At 40.5% G+C, this 22,793-nt stretch overlaps 1 protein-coding gene across 15 annotated transcripts in view; it reads left to right on the forward strand.

Moving 5' to 3' along the window:
• PLCB4 (phospholipase C beta 4) overlaps positions 1-22,793 on the forward strand; it is a 419,557-nt gene that overhangs the window by 100,776 nt on the left and 295,988 nt on the right. Inside the window, exon 1 of one of the 15 annotated variants that reach the window (XM_045053874.1) lies at positions 6,171-6,386. The exons of 13 other annotated variants lie outside the window; for them this stretch is intronic. The gene's annotated coding sequence lies outside the window, so the exon portion shown is untranslated. Of the gene's footprint in view, positions 1-6,170; positions 6,387-10,219; positions 10,502-22,793 lie in introns of those variants that run through there. One more of the 15 variants, XM_019826823.3, reaches the window with a different exon arrangement.

Genomic DNA, 22,793 nt, shown 5'->3' on the forward strand with positions numbered 1-22,793 from the left:
ATATCATTATTTATATCATTAATCCCTACACTATAGTATTTCCCAAGTACCAGTCATTTATGTTTTGTGCCATGAATATATTCCACCTGTATTATTTAATGCTTTTCACTTTTTTGGTCACAAATAAATGTACTTAAAAAGAAAACATTAAATCACTACCTTTTTTTTTTTACATTCATTTATTTTTGATAGAGTGAGACAGAGCATGAGCGGGGGAGGGGCAGAGAGAGGGAGACACAGAATCTGAAGCAGGCTCCAGGCTTTGAGCTGTCAGCACAGAGCCTGACATGGGGCTCAAACCCACAAACCGTGAGATCATGACCTGAGCTGAAGTCAGACACAACCGACTGAGCCACCCAGGCGCCCCTAAATCACTACCTTAAATGGAAAACGCTAGGTGCCAGAAATAGTAGAGACATCCAATAAAAGGTAAAAAATGAGGGGCGCCTGGGTGGCGCAGTCGGTTAAGCGTCTGACTTCAGCCAGGTCAAGATCTCGCGGTCCGAGTTCGAGCCCCGCGTCAGGCTCTCTGGGCTGATGGCTCGGAGCCTGGGGCCTGTTTCCGATTCTGTGTCTCCCTCTCTCTCTGCCCCTCCCCTGTTCATGCTCTGTCTCTCTCTGTCCCAAAAATAAAAAAAAAACGTTGAAAAAAAATTCTTAAAAAAAAAAAAAAAGGTAAAAAAATGAAAACCAAATAGTGTCATTCAATCCTAAGTAGATGCCAGTGTTTGCCCCAAAGTCCTGCCCTTGCTTTATTGAGAGAGACAGAGAGAGACAGAGAAAGAGAGAGAAAGAGAGAGAGAGAAGGGGAGGGGAGGGGAGGGGAGAGAAGGGAGGGGAAGGCAAGGCAAGGCAGAGGCAGAGGCAGAGGTGAGGGGAGGGAAGGGAAGGGAAGAGAAGGGAAGGGAGAGATAGTCACTTTTCCTGCTGGGAGATTCTGTGTTATTTTAGGTTCAATCCTTATACTACCTCAAATCATCCTGCAGTTTACCTGTGGCAGTGGCTCCTACAGCCTGGGAATCTCTTGTCTAAAATATGAAGATGTTGTGCTGCCTTCAGAATTATCTTGGGGAAAGTGAAGCAGAGGAATGTTGAAATGAATTCAGGCTTGTATTAGTTCAGCCAATCCAAGTAAAGCTATTGTCTGAATTATTAACCCTAACGTATTCATCTGGTCCTTAGAAAACCTTTCAGATTGCTCTGTGGAAAGGACCATGGGTAATTTTTACCTAAGTTGTTATCTTTAGAGGAAGGTGTGGTTATCCCTGGACTTTAAAACAGACTACTTAGAAAATGGCCCTAAATGAGCCTTGCTTCATCCTTGACACATACCCGTTGGTTTGAAATATCAGACAGCTTTGGACCACTTTCAAACACCCGTTAGAGGATCATTGGGACTAATGTCCCTTTCTCGGTTACCAAGATGACATTTCCTTATATATGCACTCTCCATGATTAATATAGGATTATTATATTTTTTATTCTGTTGGGAAAAGTAAAAGGTATCTTTTCTTCTCCCAGTTTAACATAAATAAGGGAACTTAGTGTGTTTTCATATAACGAAAAGGGATCTTTCAATTCACAGACATAATTAGAGTTATCAATGTGAACAATAAATTAATCTGCATCAGAAGGTTTTGCTGATTATCTGATTGCATAATTTCCACATATTCTGATTACGTTTTTCTGATGTTCTTTACATTATATGAATTCTTAATCAAGATGATTCTATTAGCAGTGTCTCTTCTGTGTACAATGAGTCTTGTAATAGAGCTCTGCTTGATGAAAGTTTTAATAGACTTGAATATGGGGGGAAAAACTGGCTTCCTCTTTTTAAAAATATTATAGTTAAATGTTAAAATTAAGCATTATAGCTGCAAATAGACATCAAGATCCTAAACGTGGCTTGTGTGGCTGGAGAAATGTCACCACTGTTTGCTGTTCAGTGTGCTGGTGAACTTCAGAAAACTTCTGGTAAGATTTTAGCCTGGTTAGGTGCTCACAGTCAGGCAGAAGTCGGGGCAGATTGTGGGAACCGCTGTTCACACTAACGTTACTGTGGGGTCTGGGTCTCCGAGGGGCTGCCATGCCATTCCAGCCAGGACCGTGTTGTGGGCAGGATCGGCCACTATTTGGTGGCTTAGAGGAAACCACCTTTATTTGCAGATTTCATCTCGTGGTGCCCTGATGCATTTCATTAGTAGATTGTGGCCAGGGCTGATCACTAACAGTTTTGCCGTGGCTTATTTAGATGCAGTCTGTAGTTGTCCTACTCTGTCCCAGGCTCTGTTTTGGAAACCAGATCTAGCTTTAGAAGTGTGGCCTGGTTTTAGGAATAAGATTAGTGAAGGTCAGGATAGTTAGATCCTCAAGGGTGTGGGTCATGTCTGTTTACACATCAGGATACACTTGGCAGGCACTCAGTAAGTAATATGGCAGATCAATGAGGGAACGGAGTTAAACTGGGCAACTGATATTTTTGGCATCATATCATTGTTGCTTGGTGACAGGAAACCACAACAAGATGGGGGGAGGGCAGCGAATGTGTGTGTGTGTGCGCACGCGCATGCACGTGTGTGTTTTATACCTTACTTAAGTAATAGAATCAATTCCAGTTTTTGGAACTAGAAGAGAATACAGAGAGTTATCTTGGAGTGAGTGACTGGTTTCTCACAATAAGTTTCCCTGACTGAAAAAGATAGTTACAGTCTCTTGAGAGACAGAAAAAAAGATGTCCAAGACTTCTGTTCCTTTCCTTTTTGTGTCTGGCAAGAAAAAAGAGCCTGTGAGACTTAGAATAAAGGGAAGCCATGTGGAAAACAGATAGTTTTCTTCCAGACTTCAGTCTCGAGGATTAGTAGAACATACTAGGAAATAAGGTTCTTTCTCTTGGGAAATTACTAATGCTGGCAGCTTGAAATAGCATGAAAAAGACTTTTAGTAGCAGCAGGTCTTCAGATAGTTTGCTAGAGAGTCAAAGGGCCCAAGTTGAGTGAAAGCAGAAAGAAAGCCAGAATTATATTAGAAAGTGATTAAAACAGTGCAGTTCGGAACAGAAAGGCAGCTGACACGTTCTTAGCACCTACTATGTGTCAGGCCGTGGGATATGCATATAAATAGTAAGCACTTTTGAGACAACTGTTATTTGAGATGTCTTATATTTTATAGATACCATTATCCCCATTTTACAGGTAAGGAAATTGAAGTTTATAAGGAGTCTGTAATTAATCCAAACCACTCTAAGAGCTCGTATGTGCAGTGCATCTAGAGTTTGAACCCAGGCCTGATTTCCCCAGGTTAAGCAGTCCCTTGCCTTTCTTATAATTGTATTCTATATTTAGCAATTATCCTGAGTGGTTCATAGCTTTTACCATTTTTAAGGAAAGAGTTCTATTTTTATAGGGAAGGTAACGTTGGATTGTGGATTCAGTGTTTTGCATTTTAGCTAAGCTGTACCCGGGTGTGTCTGTGTGTTTTCATGGAGGTGGGGAGTGCTGGGGCAGGGGGATATCCAGGTGGTCCAAATCCTTAATATTTGAAGTGTGGTTCCCAGACCAGCTTCATTGGCATCACCTGGGAGTTGGCTAGAACCATAGAGTTCGGGCTCCACTGCAAACTTCCTGAATGACTGTCTGCATTTTTAACAGAATCCCTAGGTACTGTGTGTGCAGGTGAAAGTTTCAGAAACTCTGGCCCCAACCACTGTACTTTTGAGGCAGCTGTCTGAGTGGTTGGCATGCTGTGCAAAAGCAGTAGTATTAGTGATGGTAATAATTTATTATCCCAGTTTGTTGAGTGCCTCCTATATACCAGATGATATGCTGAGTGTTTGTCGTAGATTTTCTTATTTTAAAATTTTCAGTGACCCTGTGAGGTGGGTATTTCTGTTCCTATTTTAGAGACGAGAAAGCAGAGCTGTAGAGAGGTTAATAAGTAACTTGGACGGGGCGCCTGGGTGGCACAGTCGGTTAAGCGTCCGACTTCAGCCAGGTCACGATCTCGCGGTCCGGGAGTTCGAGCCCCGCGTCGGGCTCTGGGCTGATGGCTCAGAGCCCGGAGCCTGTTTCCGATTCTGTGTCTCCCTCTCTCTCTGCCCCTCTCCCGTTCATGCTCTGTCTCTCTCTGTCCCAAAAATAAATAAACGTTGAAAAAAAATTAAAAAAAAAATAAGTAACTTGGACAAAATCAGAGAGCTCCGATGTGAACCCAGGTGTATCCGATTCCAGGCTGATACCCTTAACCACCATTTGATGCTGTCCAGCTTACCTTAAAAGCCAGGCTCTGTTAGTTACCAACATCAGGATGGTGATGGTAGGGAGGTCTGACTCGCGGCGTAGAGCATTGCCAGTTCACAAGCTCTGTTCTGAGAAGTGAATCGTGTTTTATTGACTCTAAAGAGTGGGACAAAAATGAAGTTCTCTGTCTTGAATAATATCTGGCAGTGTTTCTGCTATGCTTTGTGTATTTTTTTTCTTGGAGCAGGATAAAATATATAAACAAAAGAACTTAGGAAGCATTTTTGTTTGTGGATTCCATTCTAACTTTAAACATAACTATTTCAATTTTTACTGATAATTAGCTATGATTTAGTGATACTGATAATATTGAAAGAGGACATTTATAGGGATAACCAGTGATGCCATGAAAGACGTTGATTGCAGCTAACAAAGAGGGGAACATTGGTGAGTATATAAGTTCATATGATCTTTTTAAAAAAAATTGTTTTAATATTTATCTTTGAGAGAGAGAGGGCAGGAGTAGGGGAGGAACAGAGAGCGCGCACAGGAGTAGGGGAGGGAGAGAGAGAGAGAGAGAGAGAGAGAGAGAGAGAGAGAGAGAGAGAGAGAATTTGAAGCAGGCTCCAGACTCCAGGCTGTCAGCACTGAGCCTGACGCGGGGCTTAAACCCATGAACCGTGAGATCATGACCTGAGCCAAAGTTAGACGCTTAACCGACTGAGCCACCCAGGTGCCCCAAAGTTCATATCTTTAATTTTAGTTTATTTCTTCAAAGACTGTTTTTTTCTTGCTTTTGTCCTTTCTTTCATGATTCAGTAGGTGGTTGGTCTAGGCAGACGGAGTTGGCAGTGTTTGTTAGCATGTCCTTACCATGCTTTAAAATAATCCTCTCTGCTAAGTTATCTTTTGTTCCCTAGAACAATGCGTTGACTTTACCTTGAGTATACAGAGTCCTTGGCTTTCCATTCCATCTTTACGGAGGTTGAAAGGATCAAGGGTGCTATTATATAATTGTTTTTTTTAATTGTTTTACTTTTTAATCAATAGACTTTTGGGGGGGAAAGGAGGTAGAAGTGTGATGTGTGTGTGTGTGTGTGTGTGTGTGTGTGTGTGTGTGTGTGTGTGTTGGGATTTTGGGGAGAGGGAGGAGAAAGGAAAGAGGCAGATCTGCCTGAACCTAAAAGTTTTCTTCTTCGTTATGTCTCAGGATATGAACATGCTGATACTTCCTTAAAGTCCTTAGTACTGAGAGTCAAAAAATAGGCTTAATGTACAGTTTAGAGCTACTACGGGGAAAGATGCTGTATAATATATACTAAAGGGAATTGGTAAAGAGTGCTGTTTACCCTGGAAACACAGCCTTCATTCATGTTCACTGGTTTTATGGTATTCCAGCAACACTGCTCTGTCTTGTTGAGGCTGCTTACCTGGCCGTGTCAAATAGGTAAAGCTGTCTCTCTATCAACTCATTAAGAAAAGCCAAAATAGAAGTCTTGTTCTCATTAAACATTCTTACGTTCTTCCTTTCCACACAGTTCTAAAAAAAAACCTGTTTTTTAAATTCCCAGGCGTTTCTGGTGGTGTGCTAGTTAACACTTAACACCTGGCTCTGGGGAGGGGGCAGGAAACTTGGTTTGCACTGTCTGCAGACTGCCATGGTGAGGTGCTCCCACCAGCACTGGACGTGGGAAGAGAGGCCCACCCTTGTCTTTTGCTGGCAGTGTAGCCTAGCTCAGCACACCGCTGATTTTGGCACTGAGAGATTTGAAAGGGAAGAGGCGGTTAGAGGGAGGCAGTGGCGAGGCAGGAAAACTAAAGAATGGAGAAAGCAATTAGAAACTTCAAGCAAGTTGGGAGGTGGGGGTTTCTGGTTCAAGGGAATTTGGGTGAACGTGTCCATTCTTTTCCCTGGAACTGCAGAGATGAAAACCTTCACGGAAAAGTGGAGAGGGGGTAATCTTCACTGAGAGAAGGAAATGGATAACCCCTAATTGTTCAGACTCTAAAGCATGTCTGCCAAATTTTGGTGATGTTTGGAACAACTCCAAGGAAGGTTCAAGCACAGCTCCCCTAGTGCCCCGACTGGCGGGGGCTCTGCAAAGCTGAGGCAGAAAGCCCTTACTTGGAACAGAGAGCTTGAAGGCACAGGTGGGTCTCCCCAGAAGCAGGGCTTGCTCCGAGAGTTTGAGGTTTTCTTTGTGTCTTGGGTTATCCGCGCTTTTTTTCCTATAATTTAAGTGTATAAAACTGTCTTTTCGTGTGTGTGATAATTATCACAGTTGTGAGTAATAACAAACCTTATATTCATTGATTTACTAACTTTATACAGTATCTGTTGACTCCTAGATATGAAAATTTAAAAAAAAATGAACAGTCCTACTTCCTCTCATCTTTTCATCCAATCTCTTGGTTATATTGTTGTTTTTATATTAAGATCTATAATTTTCTTTTTGCATAGTTACTATACCTGTATTGACTTTATTTTCTATATTTATTGAGATAGAAGTGACATATAACATTGTGTAAGTTTAAAATGTACACCTTTAGGGGTGCCTGGGTGACTCAAGTCGGTTAAATGTCTTTTTTTTTTTAATATTTATTTTTGAGAGAGCACATGCATGAGTGGGGGGAAGGGCAGAGAGAGGGGGACTACAGGATCAGGATCCCTGACAACAGGGAGCCAGCTCCTTAAGGGGCTGAACTCACGAACCGAACCGAACCGTGAGATCATGCCCTGAGGCGAAGTCAGAGGCTTACTGAGCCACTCAGGCGCCCAAGCATTTGAATCTTGATCTCAGCTCAGGTCTTGATCTTGGGGTTGTTAGTTCAAGCCCTGCATTGGGCTCCATGCTGGGTGTGGAGCGTACTTAAAATTGAATATAAAGTGTACACCTTCCCCTCCCCTCTTTCTTGAATGTTTTTATTATTGCACTGGTCAATTGAACGTAAAAGGAGAAAATGGAGAGGTTAAAGGTATCAGAGGGCCGTGGTCCTTTTACACACTTCACATGTGTAGTCATAATTTTGTTTATGGCTGTATTTATTGAGTAGGGCTGTATTTTCCAGCTTTAATGAGTCATAATTGGTGTATGTCACCATTGTGTAGGTTTAAGGTCTACGTGGTGATTTGAATACGTGTCTTGTCGAATGTGACTTTTAAAATAAGGGTCGTTAACACCTTCATCACTTCAAATACTATTTGTGTGTGTGTGTGTGTGTGTGTGTGTGGTGAGATTTATAACCTTTTCATAACATGCTGTACACCATCATTGCCTGGCTCCATTTCATATTTAAAGTATATTCCAAAAAGGAACAGCAAAGGAAAATATCAAACCAGGAAGCCTGAAAAAATGAAATGATAGGATTTAGATCACCTGGTTATTAGAAACCATAATTGAAATGGGATAGATTCATTCATTAGAAGGAAACTGTTTTGAATATGAGCCACCTAAAAGTGATTACAGGTGAATGCATGCTAAAACTCAGCAGTGGTGGTAATTAATATGAAAGATGGAGTTTTTACTTTTAATTTTGTCTTCTGTGGGCTGAACTGTTTAATTAAACAAACCTGTGTTACTTTCACAATGGTTAAGACATCTCAGCCTATATCCATTTATTATAATGAGACACAGATGGGTGTTCCTCATGGTAAACAGGGACTCTGGTTAGCTCCCTGGTTTTTGCTAAACAGTGGCTAAAAGAACGTCTTGAGATACTGTAATAGCATGATATGTGTCTTGAATTTGTCCAGAGCTTTGGAGTTTGTATTTTTCTTTTTTTAAAGTTACTTGTTTGAGGGAGGGAGGGGCAGAGAGAGGGGGAGACCATCTCAAGCAGGCTCTACACTGTCAGTGAGGAGCCCAATGGGGGGCTCGAACTCACGAACCGTGAGATCGTGACCTGAGCAGAAATCAAGAGTTAGATGCTCAATTGACCGAGCCACCCAGGCGCTGCTGTATTTTTCTTTTGATTCTCATGCAGCCTCATGATATTATTATTTTATGTGATTTTTATTGCTTGTTTTACAGACGAAGAAAATAAGGCTCAGGGAAATTAAGCTCCTTGCTAAACATCACACCATCCTGTATTCTTTGAATCATTTTTTAAGTAAAATAATTGTTTCTCAATGTATTAGTCTCTTTAATAGAGAATTCTATTCGGTAGAATCTATATGAATTAAGGCAATTTAAAAATCATATTCAATATCTTACTGGAAGGATTAGAGGAATGTAACTCATTTTAGGAAGATTTTTGCCTTTAAAATGACATAGTTGGGAAAAATTGCTTGTGTGGAGTAGTGTGCTCTGGAGTAGCTGGGGCGGTTGGACAACAGTTCAGAGTTCACTTAATTATCTCGGTGCAACAGCTGTGAACCACCAGTCTGTTCTGGTTCTATCCTGAAATCCTGCTTCTTCATACAAATGAGGGCGGTAGACTGTGGGGATCTGTGGGGATTACAGGACCCTAAGATTCAAGATAAATGGAAGTGTTTGAAGTGGGAGTCAGGTGTTTACACATGGTCTGCTGGTGGCAGATGACTCCGTTTTCCTCTTTGTGAGTCTGTGTGTCAAAGTGGCTGACCTATGCACATATGGATGCAATTGATATTGCATTTGGGTGATTTTAATGCTTACACCTGGCTAGATGTTAGTATTTTTGCCTGGGGTGCCCTCTCTGTAGTATACATTGGCTGGATGTTAATATCTGAGGTCTGACATTTGACTTTTGAAGACAAATGGGTAACCATGGTGTAGCCGCGTGCCCCCTATCATAACTGTTGAGGTCTAAAACAACATGTCCAGCTTCTTGAGGATAGATGCCATCCTCTACCTCCTATTTTCCTGTGTAACTTGAATATAGTAGTATGCTTCCATTCCACATGCTTTCATTGAGAAAGGTTTAGCCTGATGATGATGAGTAATATGGAAATGGATCACATTGTACTTTCAGAGCTATAGTGCAAGTTGAGATAGATGGGAAGCCTGATAATAGCTTTTCTAAGTGCTTTGGAAACTAATCACGATGTCAGGTTTGTTGCTTAAAAACTGGCAAGTGGAATCTAGTTATTAGCATTTCCCAAATTAGTCTCCTGAGATACAGTTCTCTCTGAATGGCCCTCGAAGGGTTTCGTGATTAAGTAAGTTTGGGAAGCAATGCAAAAAACTTAATAGATTGAATATGAACATATTAAAAATTCAGAAATCCTGCAGTATAGGATTCTAGTGATGTTCATGTAGGTTGACCATCCTAAAACTTTACCCTGGAATGTCGTTTTGGGAAACGTTTTATGTTCTCTGGCACATGTTGGCAAAAGCTGATTTTTTTTTTCATTGCCATGCTAGTGCTGATGGCTCTAGCTAGTGCTGATTGCCATGCTAGTGCTGATGGGTGGATAAATCCCGTATGTATAAGTATGTGTTAGCATCTTAACATGATGTAGAATTAAAATCCTCTTGATCTATTTAGAGGACAAAAGTCTATTTCACTATCTAGGCAAGGGAGATGATCTCCAGATCTCACTTTGGATATTCTTTTCTTTATATTCACATGACTAGTAACCTGAAAGTTCAAAAAGTTTGATTTCCTTTCTTGAACCCCGTGGGATTATAAAGGAGGAAAACAGGCAAAGGTGGCAGCCAGATGGGGAAGTGGAAACAAAGGTTCTCAGCAACATGTAAGTTACTACATTTCCTCAATTGTGGGCATTGGGTTCTGCTTTCCTTAACGTTTGTATCTTGAATCTTTTGTGGCCTTCCTTATAGAAAAAAACCTAAAGGTTTGTTTTCGGGAAGAGTTCAAGGGTAGGTTGCACATTTTACCCTGCCTGTTGATTAAACCCCAACATCTGATCAAGTGGTACTTCTGGTGTGCAGGGCCTCTTACTCATTCCTGGGCAGCTCCTCGGCAAGATGCCTGTAAAAAGCATTTGCTTGCATTTGTTGTTCTGCTTGGAAGGGTGAACAGCGTCTCTCTTAGCCACTCTGTCTGGATATTTTGTTGTGGCTGTGGGCACTGTTCGCCTGGCCTCTCACTTTGTGGCCAAGGGGTGGGACTCTGCGGAGAGGACCAGTCTTGTTAACGTTCGTTTGCTGGTGCGGGAGCTTGCTCATCCCCAGCGTCTTGCCCCCCTTCTTCCCTTCTGGAAAGAGTGAGCTTATCCTAAAAAGAGTGGTCGTCCCTGCACTTCTCAGCCTGCATCAGGCATACTCTCGAGAGCCTGTTTCTGACTGGGTGAAGTCTAAATCCTACTCTCTCCTTTTCAGGTAAGAGAACATACTGAAAAATGGCTGTATGAGTGGCAGTTAAGATTTACAAAGGGGGGTAGTTTTGGGTAAGTTTGCTTTTTTTTTTTTTAATAGCTTGTAGAAGGGCTACCACAATTTTGCTTTCATGGTCTCTGAAGGGGTAGTGGTAGAAAAGAAAATACTGTTGTCTTTAAATTTCTCACGCCACTCAAACTTTTTTATGAAGATTGTTTTATTTTTTTTTCTTCAGACTTTCTAATAACGGAGAAACCCAAGACAAAATTAAGACAAATTGTATTAGACACTGTCTTGCGGTAATTCTGGCATTAGATACGGATTTATTGTCTCTTTAAAAAAAAATTCCCTAAATCTAACTGTAACTCAAGTAGATTTTTCAGTAGGGCATTTCTCATATGATTTGATTGGTAGTATTTTTCTGTGTCATTTAGCATTTTGCAAATCTGTTTTAAAAATTACGTATGTGGGGGCAGGGGGAATATGGGAAATCTCTGTACCTTTCATCCAGTTTTACTACGAATCTAAAACTACTCTAAAAAATAAAGTCTAGCAAAAAAAATTTTTTTAACCAGTCTCTTAAATATTTTCTGTGAATACTTCAGTATGATGCAATAAAGCACAGAGTGTGAACACTGAATATTTTTTCCATCATGCATAAATTGCTACAAAGTTAATTTTTATTTTTTGTAATTAGCAATAAAACTATAGGACCTATTACAATACTATGTTTGGATTTCCACTTTTTTGGTTCAACTGTATTAAGGTAGGCAGAATGATTGTTTTTGAAAGTCTCTTCTTAAATAAGCGAGGATGAAAATTTACTTTGTACCTACTGGAAATGTACTGATCCATTGTCTTGGAAGGTTAATCAGACACTATGTAAAATTCCTTCCTGAAGTAATAGAATGGAAATTAATAACTTCAGATTTGGTTTATGTGTTTGGTGACAGTCTTTTTAAAAACCATTTTCCTGTGATGACCCATATTCAGGGACAAAGGAGTGATGGTGAAGTATAAAACTTGCAGTTAGCACAGAAGAACTGACTTCTGATAGCTTTAGAAAAATACTTCATGTTTGTGTACTTTATTTTGTCAGGGATGTTTTAGTACCTTTAAAGACATGTCACTATGAAAAAAGGTGAAACCTTTAGCTTTGCGTGAACCACGACGAGCCACAGATATGAGCATTAAACAGTCTTTATTATAATGATTGAAATAAACAAAACATCATTAAAATCAATTTTAGACAGATGTGTACATGAATAAAATGTGACCTTCTGTGGCTATTTTTAAGGGGATTGAAGAACTTTCACAGCTGGCTCTTACTGTTGGAACAGACAGCTGCCTGAACTCTTGATTGTTACCTGTTGGAGAAAACCCTTTATACGCTTCTTCTATTGAACAGCAATTACATGCAAAGTGATCCACTCTCCAGAGACAGGCAGAATATTGCAGGATATGAAACCTGGCCAGATGTTCAAAACTGGTTCAACTGTGTTTCATTTTGATAGACTCGGTGGGGGCGGGTGGAGGGGGGCATGCTTTGGGGCTGGAGGTGGTTGTGCTGCACAGGTGGAGGCTAGGACTGAAGCCTCCCAGAGAGGGGCCGTTGTCGGAGGAAGGTGCTTACAGGAGACCAGTGTCCAGGGTTTACTACTCACCTATTTGCCTGTACCTGTCTTCTGTGTCTGAAGTTAAGGCTCTGCTATTGAGGGGTGCCTGGGTGGCTCAGTCAGTTAAGTGTCGGGACTCTTGATTTCAGGTCTTGTCATGATCCCAGGGTCATGGGGTCGGGCCCATGCTGTGTGTGGAGGCTGCTTAAGATTCTCTCTCTCCCTTGCCCTGTGCTCTCCCCTGTGTGCATGTCCTCTCTCCCCTCTCCCTTCCCATCCCCGCAAAACAAAAACTATTGAGAAGCTTTGAGTTATCAAGGCTTGGTCTGCAGGCTTGTAAGCTCGCTCCCTGCTTCTCACACTTGAATGTGAATATGAATCACCTGTGATTGGGTTAAATGGTAAATTCTAACAGCAGGTGTGGGATGAGGCCTGAGATTTTGTAGTTCTAACAAGCCCCCAGGTGTTGCTAATGCTCTGGGTTCAGCGACCACACTTTGCCTGGTGAGGAGCCTCAGTATCAATACCTACTCAGGTGGTTATTTTTAACATATTAGACATGGTCTAGTCAGCACCAGCTGATCAGTTTGCAAAGCCAATAACTGAGCACGTGATGGAGGTGAATTGACGAACTGTAGACACTGGCCCCTTCATAGATGATGTAAGTGATGTGTGACCTGCTGGTTTCTCTGGAAGGAACGTGGGGCATTGTAACCTGCGATGAGTTGCTGTAGCAGTTCCTTCCTGGGACTCCTGGTGGCCTGCAGCCCTGCCCCTTGCCCCTTCAGTACAAACCTCTTTCTCTGCTCTGCTGCCACTACCCACACCTCCTCTGCTTCTTCTGCTGTCACTTCCCACCCATTAGGAGCCTTTTACTGCCTTGGGTTTGACTCATGTCTTGGACCTGGGTCTTCTGACAGCATCTTCTGCACAGCCTGGCTTGCAGCTGCCCTACTTCAGCTCACTGATTTTCTTTTTTAATTTTTAAGATTTTATTTTATTAAAAAATTTTAATGCTTATTTTTGGGAGAGAGAGAGACAGAGTGTGAGTCAGGGAGGGGCAGAGAGGGAGGCAGAATCTGAAGCAGGCTCTAGGTTCTGACCTGTCAGCACAGAGCCCAATGTGGGACTTGAACCCACGAACCGTGAGATCATGAGCCGAGGTCAGATGCTGAACCTACTGAACCTCCCGGGTGCCTTGATTTTTTTTTTTCAATAATCCCCCACACTCAGCTCGGGGTATGAACTCACAAGCCCGGAATCCGCATTCTCCACTGACTGAGCCAGCCAGATGCGCCTTGCTGATTTTAGATCTAGAAACTGCGGGTAGCTACTTCTCTTGCACTCAACACACAATTTTCCCATGTAATCAACCAGTTTCAGGCAGGTGTGTGTGTATGTGTATGTTTAAAACAGCTTCCATGTCTCAGCTTGTTATATTTGTGCTTTGAATTTTCAACTTAAATGTTCTTCCTGTGTCCTAGATACCATGTAAACTCTCGAAGAGAGTGGGCAGTGGGGTGGCAGTGTGATAGTTTGTATTCTTCAGTGATTCCTTTCCCATTTTCTTCAGTGTTTTAAAGGAGAATGTCACACATTTGGTAATTGGAGTTTTACAATGTAGAACTCTGTTCACCTATATTCCACCATTAATATTTTATATCCTCACATATCCATCTACCTTTCCCTGATCCATCTCACTGTCTTAATTTTGATGCCTTTAAAAACAAACTACAGGCATCAGTTTGCATATTTCAACATGTTTATTTCAACTAGAGCTCAATATTTTTATGTGAAATTAACTTATGATGAAATGCACATACTCTTAATTGTATATAAGTTGAGCTTTGACAAATGCATACACCTGTATAAATCAATCCCTGGCAGGATACAGAACATTACTGTCACTGAGAAAGTTCCTCATGTGCTTTCTCAGCTTGTTTGTGCTTTTGTGACGCTTCCCCCACAAAAGAACTCCTTGATCAAATAAGTGATTGTTGATCAGTTTATTTTTCTCAGACTACACTTTGATCAATTTTACTTCATACACATTTACTCTCTTACTTTGAAATATAGATTGTATCACACTTTCTAATAAGTTAATATTTAGCTTATTTAGACTAACTCATGGTGCTATTTCTGATAAAAAATTAAAGTTTTAACAACAGTAAATTAGAGTATCCGGTTTTTACTTGGCACGAATTATTTCCCAATGACTTGGTTGATTCTTCTAACATTATACAACATGGTTGGTGAGAATATATAAATTGAGATGTGGAAATCTGGAGGTAACCATATTCTAAGATTCTTTGGGTCAACACACCTAATTTCTCTGGCCAGCTGTTTGCTGTGAAGATTTTATTTGAGGATGTATTTACCTCCTCACTAAGCCTGATAGATGTTGGTTCACTTTTTTTTTCCCTCCCAAATCTAGAGGCATTTTTATTTTACCTTTTTGAGTATAGTTGACATACAATGTTGCATTAGTTTCAGGTGCACAACATAGCGGTTCACCTCTGTACATGACGCTGTGCTCCCCACAAGTGAAGCTACTATTGGTCACCATGCAACACTATTACAGTCTCTCTGACCATATTCCCTACGTTTCCTGTACCTTTCATCCCCATGACTTACTCATTCCATAACTGGAAGCCTGTATCTGGAACAGAAAGCTTTGTTCCCAGGACTGTCTTAACATCTGATGTTCCATTTTTGTATGCTGTTGTGTCTGCTTCACCCCCAATACTTCACGAAGGACAGGATTGATCTGGATCCATGCTGATGTGGATACACAGAGCTGTGTAAAACCTCCACTGTCCAGATGGCAACTTGCTTGAAATGCCAGGTTCTCAGAATGACCTGTAACTAGGAAGCAAAAAAAACACCCCACAGTGTCTTTGGTGACAAAGAAGTGGTGTTTTAATATGTACCCGAAAGTAGCCTAGCAGAAAGGGTATGGTCAAAATGAATGAGTTCATAAAGTTGTTCAGGGGCTATAAAGTACTCAAATGGAATTCTTTTAAAGTGCCTTAAAACTTCCATTTTTTATTTTTTCATTCACATTAGTCACTGTAACACACTTTAATGGAGCATGTGACTCATGTTCTGAAAGGCCATGTAGCTTCTTCAACTGTTACTTACATTTAGGCATATTTTGCTTTTTCAGTGAACAGTGAACTATAAGCAATGGGTTTATTTGACTGTTTTTGGCTGTAAAAACCCAGAGTAAAACTGAGTTAGAGATATGATATGGTAGGTGCTCAGAAGCTTTTTTTTTTTTTTATACAGTCTTGCCCCAGAATACTCGATAGAAATTTATAGTGATTTTTTTAAAGGTACATCATTTAATAGGAAGTTTGTTTTCTTGCTTGTAAAGGAATGCAATAAAATATCCCAGCAGTTTTTAAAAGCACAGTATATGACCCTTAGAACCAAATTGAACAAATACTCAACAGTTATCTACTCAAAAATTTAAACCAGGGGCACCTGGGTGGCCCAGTCAGTTAAGCATCTGACTTTGGCTCAGGTCATGATCTCCCGGTTCAGGAGTTTGAGCCCCACGTTGGGCTCAGTGCAGACAGCTCAGAGCCTGGAGTCTCAATGGGTCTGTCTCTATCTCTCCCCTCCCCTCTCCCCCGCTTTTCCCCTCTCTCCCCTCGCCTCTTCCCACCATCTCTCCCTCTCTCCTCTTGCTCAGTTTTTCCCTTTCTCTCTCAAAATAAGCATTAAAAAAACTGAAAAAAATAAATTTAAACCAGAGACTGGCTATATATCATTAGGGAGAATACAGAAAGTTAACTATCTATGTAAAGTTAACTAGGCCAGAAAAAACAATCCCTATACACATGCTTACTCTATTGTTTTCCAAGCTACTTAATTTATTGTTGCTCCTTTCAGAGATGAAAGGACAGGAGTAATTTTGGCAAACACTTGCTGAAGTTAGTACTGATAAAATAACTCAGAGCCATATTTTAAGAAAAATAAATTCAGCTTCTAAATCTAAGCAACTTTCCCCCAGTAGGAGACTTCAATTATATTGTAAGATGAAATACCTAAGTAAGAGGTGGGTGGGGGGTGGGGGTGGAGTGTGTGTGTGTGTATAACTCGTACAAACGTGTGACAAGGTAGAGAATTGTGGGAAATGGTGGGGGAAGTTTCCCCCTCTAATAATACCCTTCCCTCTGAAATAGAAAGAAATATCAGTGATCATGTCTCCAATCCTGCAGAACTCCTGCATTTATGATATGCTCATCCTCCCAAAAAAGGCTGCCATTTATGCAAGTTTTTATTATATTTTAACCTTCAATTAAAAGTTTAAGCTTCCAGGACAGGAGAGCAGTCAACAAACTCCTTTCTGTTCAGTGGGGTATCTTCCCCTTTTTCTACGTGCATCCTACCTGTTCTTGAAGGGTCAGCATGAAGCCCAACCATCTTGAAGCTTTTCTCACGTCAAATGTCTGCCTGTTCCTCCGTTTTGTGAGGACCTATTGTATTGACTTAAAAACCTTTTGGCATCATTCTTCAGGGCAGATAATTGCTCACTAATTATGGTATATATTAGCTTTGTCTTAATGATGTAAATTCCTCTGTGCAAGAGCCCTCTCTTAACGTTTCTTTTACATTTTCTACCTTTTCACCTTTTCTTGTTTAGTGTTTTGGAGAGCCTTCACTCAATAAGTATTGTTGGCTGATTGTCTGAATATTGAGAGGCCACTTGTCTCCATGAATGTGATTAACTTCATTTTTCCTCTTTCCTATCAACTTAGAATTAATAGAAGGATTATTTTGAGGCAAAATCTATTTGGCGTTTTGTTTCTTTTTATCTTCATTTTTAAGTTACCATGCAGTTGGCCATATTTCAGTAATAGTTCAACATTCACCCCTTTTGGGGTGCATATTATTTGGGGTGCATGGGTGTCCCCATTAAGCATCTGAGTCTTGATTTCGGCCCAGGTCATGATCACATGGTTTGCGAGTTTGAACCCCGTGTTGGGCTCCATGCTGACCATGTGGAGCCTGCATGTGATTCTCTCTCCCTCTCTCTCTGCCCCTCTGCCCTGCTCACTTGTGCACATGTGCTCTCTTTCAAAATAAATACATTAAAAAATATATTAAACATTCACCCCTTTAATAATTCCTTTCATCTGCGAAGAACAAATTATTTTTCTAAGATAATTTTCCAGAATGACTCTGTAGAGCAGTTAGGCCCTATTGAATCTAGAATGTAAGAAAAATCGAACTCTGAAGTTCAGCTTCTGAATGACTTGGGAGCAGAGAATGTTATACACTTTGCTTTGTGTATTCTGGTCTGAAATGTAGGGGTTCTGTCAGCAGCTGAGCTCTTTGTGTGGACATGCTTTGATGTGGTTGGGGTCTGAAGAGAAGCACTGAGCCAGAGAAGACTTACTGGCTTATCCATCTTCTTAGTCTTTTGTCTAGCTGTGTCACATGATTGGATGTATCTCCCTGCCTCAAAAACCAATGACAATCAATGTTGAGGTCACAGTTTGTCCTACACGGTGTTACTAGTTGTAACTTTATGCCAACAAATTTTCCACATGTCCTAACAAATTAGGGAACCTGTCAAAACTGGGACTTGTGTTCCCTCCATTAGAGGAGGCATGTACTCTTGGGGAGGCTGGGTTGAACTCAAGATTTTTGTATTAGTTTCTTGTTGCTGCTGTAACAAATCGCCATGAATTAGTGGCTTAAAACAACACAGATGTATCATCTTAGAGTTCTAGAGACCAGAAGTCTAAAACTGGCCTGCAGGGCTGTGTTGTTTATGGAGACTCTAAGGGAGAATTCATTACCTTCTCCAGCTTCTGGAAGCTACTCACATTCCACAGTAGCTCAAGACCTTGTCACTCTGGCCTCTGCTTCCATTGTCCTATCTCCTTTGATTCTCCTGCTTCCGTCTACCATTTGTAAGAGCCCTTGTGATGACATTGGGCCCACTCACCTCAAGACCCTTAACTTAATCATGTTTTTGAGGTCCTTGTTGCCATGTAAGTAACATATTCATAGGTTCCAAGAATTAGGATGTGGGCTTCTTCACAGAGCCATCATTCTGCCTACCATACCCTAAGTCTACCCCTTCCTCCCAGTGACACAGCTGTCACCCTTCAGGCTGTCACCTCTAAAGTGTTGGACAACTGCAATTGATTTCTGTTAACCTGGAATTTGATTTTTATCCAACAAATAAGATGGAAATATTTTCCCTGATATTGGTATATCTTAACTTATAAATGTTGAATAATTTTTAAAAATAGCTCTTCTTTCTCTCTTCGCTTGACTTTTCTTCTGTTTTTATTTCAAGTGTATTTCAAGTGCTTTTCACATTGTGGTTTTCTTTTCATCTGTAGAACAAACTTCACACTCATTAAGCTGTTTCTCCCCTCCCTGGTCCCTTGACTATTAATCTCTCAAACTCTAGTCTTTTTCCCTTGGGGAATTTCTCGTTCTGTTGTGATTTGTGGTCCCCCCCCCCCACCTTTTCATGTAGTTTCTTCTTTTCACCCTCTGGTCCCTCCCTCACAATTCTTGTATCTTTGTCTTTTTCATCTGACAATAGAAAGTGATGTACATTTTGAACTTGCAACACTGCCATTTATCAGCAGAACATAGTATAATATCCGCTTTTGCTGATAAGAGAGTGGCAAAATTAATGTCAGAAATAAGCTGCTTAGTAACCTAAGAATTGAGGAAAAACCCATTCATATACAAAGGTATCTGAAGCAGGAACAATTTGTCCATCTTTTCCAAGAATTGTGAACATTTTCCTTTTTGACCTTTCTTATTGTTGTTGGTGCTGATAGCACAGCTAGTGAAATAAATTAGACCCCTTTTTGCTTTATTCATGGGTAAGGCTGTTCCAGAATTTTCACTGGTCCAAAAGACTAGAGCATTTAGCAGTGGTTTTCAAGTGTGGTTCTCAGGCCAGCGGCATTAGAATCACCTGGGAATTTGCCAGAAATGCAAATTATCAGGCTCCACTCCAGACCTACTGGATCAGAAGCTCTTGGGGTGGGGTTCAGAAGTCTTTGTTCTAACAAGGTCTCCAAGAGATTCTGATATACAGTCAAGTCGAAGAGCCCTTAACTGTATTGTTTGGTCACCCTAGTGGGTGGGGGGTGGGGGAAGGATGAACTCTTTTTGATCTCTTTCTAGATCATTTTATGTGTTTACTAGTCCCAGTGTCCAGGGATGTTGCTTCCTATAAACTATGTTTACTGAGAATATTTACAATTTCAGTACACCATCCAAAGTCCTTTTATTTTGCCTTGGAATTAGTAATCTGTGGGTTGGCATCAGGAAGAAATAGTTCTTACTTAGAGCACCTACCTACAGGGCATAAAGCTTAGGGGGTATCAAAGTAAACACAACTCTCATTCCTGGAACCCCCTGATTTGTTCCTATCTCTGATAGCCCTACTTCCCATCTTTAAAAATGTGACAGTTATCATAAGTGTTAATGTTTCAACTCCTTGAAATCTTTAAAATGAATCACCAAGTTATTGCATATGGAAAGAGGAACTCTGTCTCCCCTTGCTGCTTCTGCAAAGTCCTTCAAAGTAAAATTTATATCTACCACATAAGCATGTGTTTATGGCAAATCAGGTCATCCATAGGCTTATCTCCAAATGTGAAAAGTCCATGGGGCCACTTAATTATATTGAACTATAATTCACATGCAATAGTGTGCATCCATTATTAGTGTCCATTTTGCATTTCAAGGAGTCTTGACAAATGTGTATACCAGTGTAACCATGACCACAGTCATACAGAAAACTTGTTTAAGCCCTTTTGGAACCCATCCCTCCCAACCACTTGATTTCAGGCAACCACTAGTCTTTTTTGATTTTTAGTCTTTTTTGCTTTGGTAGTCTTTATGCTTTTTCTAGGATTTCTTACAAATGAAAGCATGGAATGACTAGGCCCTGTGCATGTTCAGCTGCATAAGAAACTGGCTTCCCAAAGGGTTGAACTATTTTACATGCCCACCAGCAATGCCTCAGAGTTTCCACGGAGCTGCTTTGACGTGCTGTGATAGCAGACAGATAGAAATTCCGTGTTGATATCTAATGTGTATATATTCCCATTACACATGTGTGTATAACTGCCTGTATGCATAAATGTGCAGAGAAATATGGATCAGTTTTATTGTATGAAGAACACCAATTTTGCTAGTAAATATAAGATCTTTCTATAGAACATAAAATTCTAACCCATGAGCATATACACAAACCGTTACACTACGTGTAAGTGATTTCTGTGTCTTTCCCTTAATATGTATTTACTTTTATCATTTGCTGGCTATTACTAACAGGCAAGTGGCAAACTTCAGAAAAAGAATAGCAACCCTAACACAAGAAAATTGTTATTTTTTTCCCCTCCGACTTGGGAAAAGGTAAATGTTCTATGAGTGTGGTATTCGTTTAGTTGGGTATAGCTGAAGTCTCCAGTACTGCATGATGCAAGGTGCAAGAACCTAGTAGATACACAGTGGGCAATGGGGTGCAGATGAAGGAAACTGAGGAAGAATGATCCTGCAGGGAACAGGAGGAATAGACTGGCAGCAGGGAAAAAATTCTCAAGGAGGCATGTTCAGGACCCAGGGGTCAAATGAGGATGGAATGAATGGATGCAGCCGCCGTGGAGACAAGGAGACTAGATTTACACACATGTCGTCATGACACTGAGAAGAATGTGCAGAATATCCAACAGAAGTAAAAGCAGCATGCTAAAAGGGAAGACGGTGACTCATTCTGTAGCTGAGGTGGAGAGGAGAAAATTGAGGAAAGCTTCAGGAAGAGCAGTTAGCAGTGGAACAGAAGAATAGAGTAGTAAAATGAATTGCATCTGTATGTGTGAAATGCTGGTATTGTTGAATACTGTTCCTAGAGGGTGGGAATAAAAAATAATGGTGGGGTGGTCAGATTACACAGGATTGCGTCCTAAAGGTATGATGGCTAGTTAAGCTGCTGCTGTTAATTTATGTCCCACAGTGAGCAGAGTCCCTGGAAACGGCCTGAGCCAGGGGCAAGGTGCCGGTATAAATTTCAGTGACTCATCTCTTGGGTCTAAAATAGCAGGCTAGAGGTCAAAGTGTAGTAAAGGAAGGAAGTCTTTGTGACACATGTTCCTCTCAAAAGCAAACTCAGATCCAGCATACGTAATGCAATTTCTCAAACGGGTGTAGAGAGATTGAGGTGGGCGATGGGACTTGAGCCTACATCAAATCTGTGTTTTCTATACAGGGACACTTTGACTTTTTTCCCCACTGGGCTGCCATTTTCCAAAAGACTTTAGGTATACCTTTGGGCATAAATATATTCTGTTGGGATACATGCAAGGGCTCAGAGACTCTTAAGGGAATAGCTGTCGAGGTTTTAACTTCATATGTGCTCTTTGCTAAAGTTGATCTTCCTTAGGATGCATTTGCTTTCTTTTCTCCCTTTTTACTGAAGGAAGGCATTCCTCTTGTCTTCCTGGAATTTTAATATGGTATGTAGTCCTGTAATGTGAAACATCCCAAGTGCTAACCCTGAGGGTGCTTTGCTTATGCAGAGCACCTGAGTGGCTCAGTTGGTTGAACATCTGACTCTTGGTTTTAGCTCAGGTCATAGTCTCATGGGTTTGTGAGATCAAGCCCCGCATTGGGCTCTGACCTTATAGAGCATAACCTTCTTGGGATTCTCTCTCTTGCTCTCTCTCTGTCTGTCCCTCCCTCTCACACACTTTCTCTCAAAATTAATAAATAAAAACTTAGAAAAACGAATTTGATGATGGACCACGGTCTTTGGCTTGAAGCTCCAAAGGAGTTTAGAGATTTCAGTGCTGTGGCTGCAGCTACTCTTCTACACTCCTCTGCTTATTTAGGCTAAAAGGATTTATCAGCATTTGTGTATAGAAATAAAAATTGGAATAAAATTGATGCTATACCTTTGTTATCTTAGCATTAGGGAATATTTGCCCATGGATGTGTGAGTTAATTTTTTAAAGCTCTATGTATCTTGTCAAGAGGTACATTTCAAGTCCAGTTTTACTCTTTATATTTAATAATTGACCAAAATGTTGTAATATTTATGTGATTTTTTTTCAGCTGTTTACTGGTAACTGTATAACTCCGAAGAAATTACTTCATTCGTAGGGGCTAAATTCAAATTAACCCAAAACTTAAAATTCTAAATGATAAGCCTATTTTTGGTGGGTGTAGGGATGTATAATAAATAGTTCAGTCAATAAAATACTTGGAATAAAGATCAATTCATTAGGATAAAACTTGCAGAAATAGAATGGAAATGTGAAAAGGAAATGATAAAACATGAATGTTAAAGAACTTATTTTTAAATTATTTTTAAATAACCTTTTAACGATAAGTACCAATTCACTATAGGATTTAGATTCTTATGGCTTTGAGTGATATAATAGCTATTTTACTTAAAAGTCGACACTTACAACATCCATTGTTGTAATTGCATTGTTAACTCTTGATTATACGATGAAAAAAATTAAGGTATTAACTTAAAATTGACTTTTAGTTGCATAGTTATTTCTAGGCTGTTCTAGAGGGATAGAAGTACAGATTTTTGAGAACCAATGTTATGGGTAATGGGACATCACTGAAACATTTTGAATAGGGGAACACCTGACAAGATTGATGGCTATGAAGAGGTA

Source organism: Felis catus, chromosome A3 (genome assembly GCF_018350175.1).
Source record: "Felis catus isolate Fca126 chromosome A3, F.catus_Fca126_mat1.0, whole genome shotgun sequence".
Taxonomy (NCBI): domain Eukaryota; kingdom Metazoa; phylum Chordata; class Mammalia; order Carnivora; family Felidae; genus Felis; species Felis catus.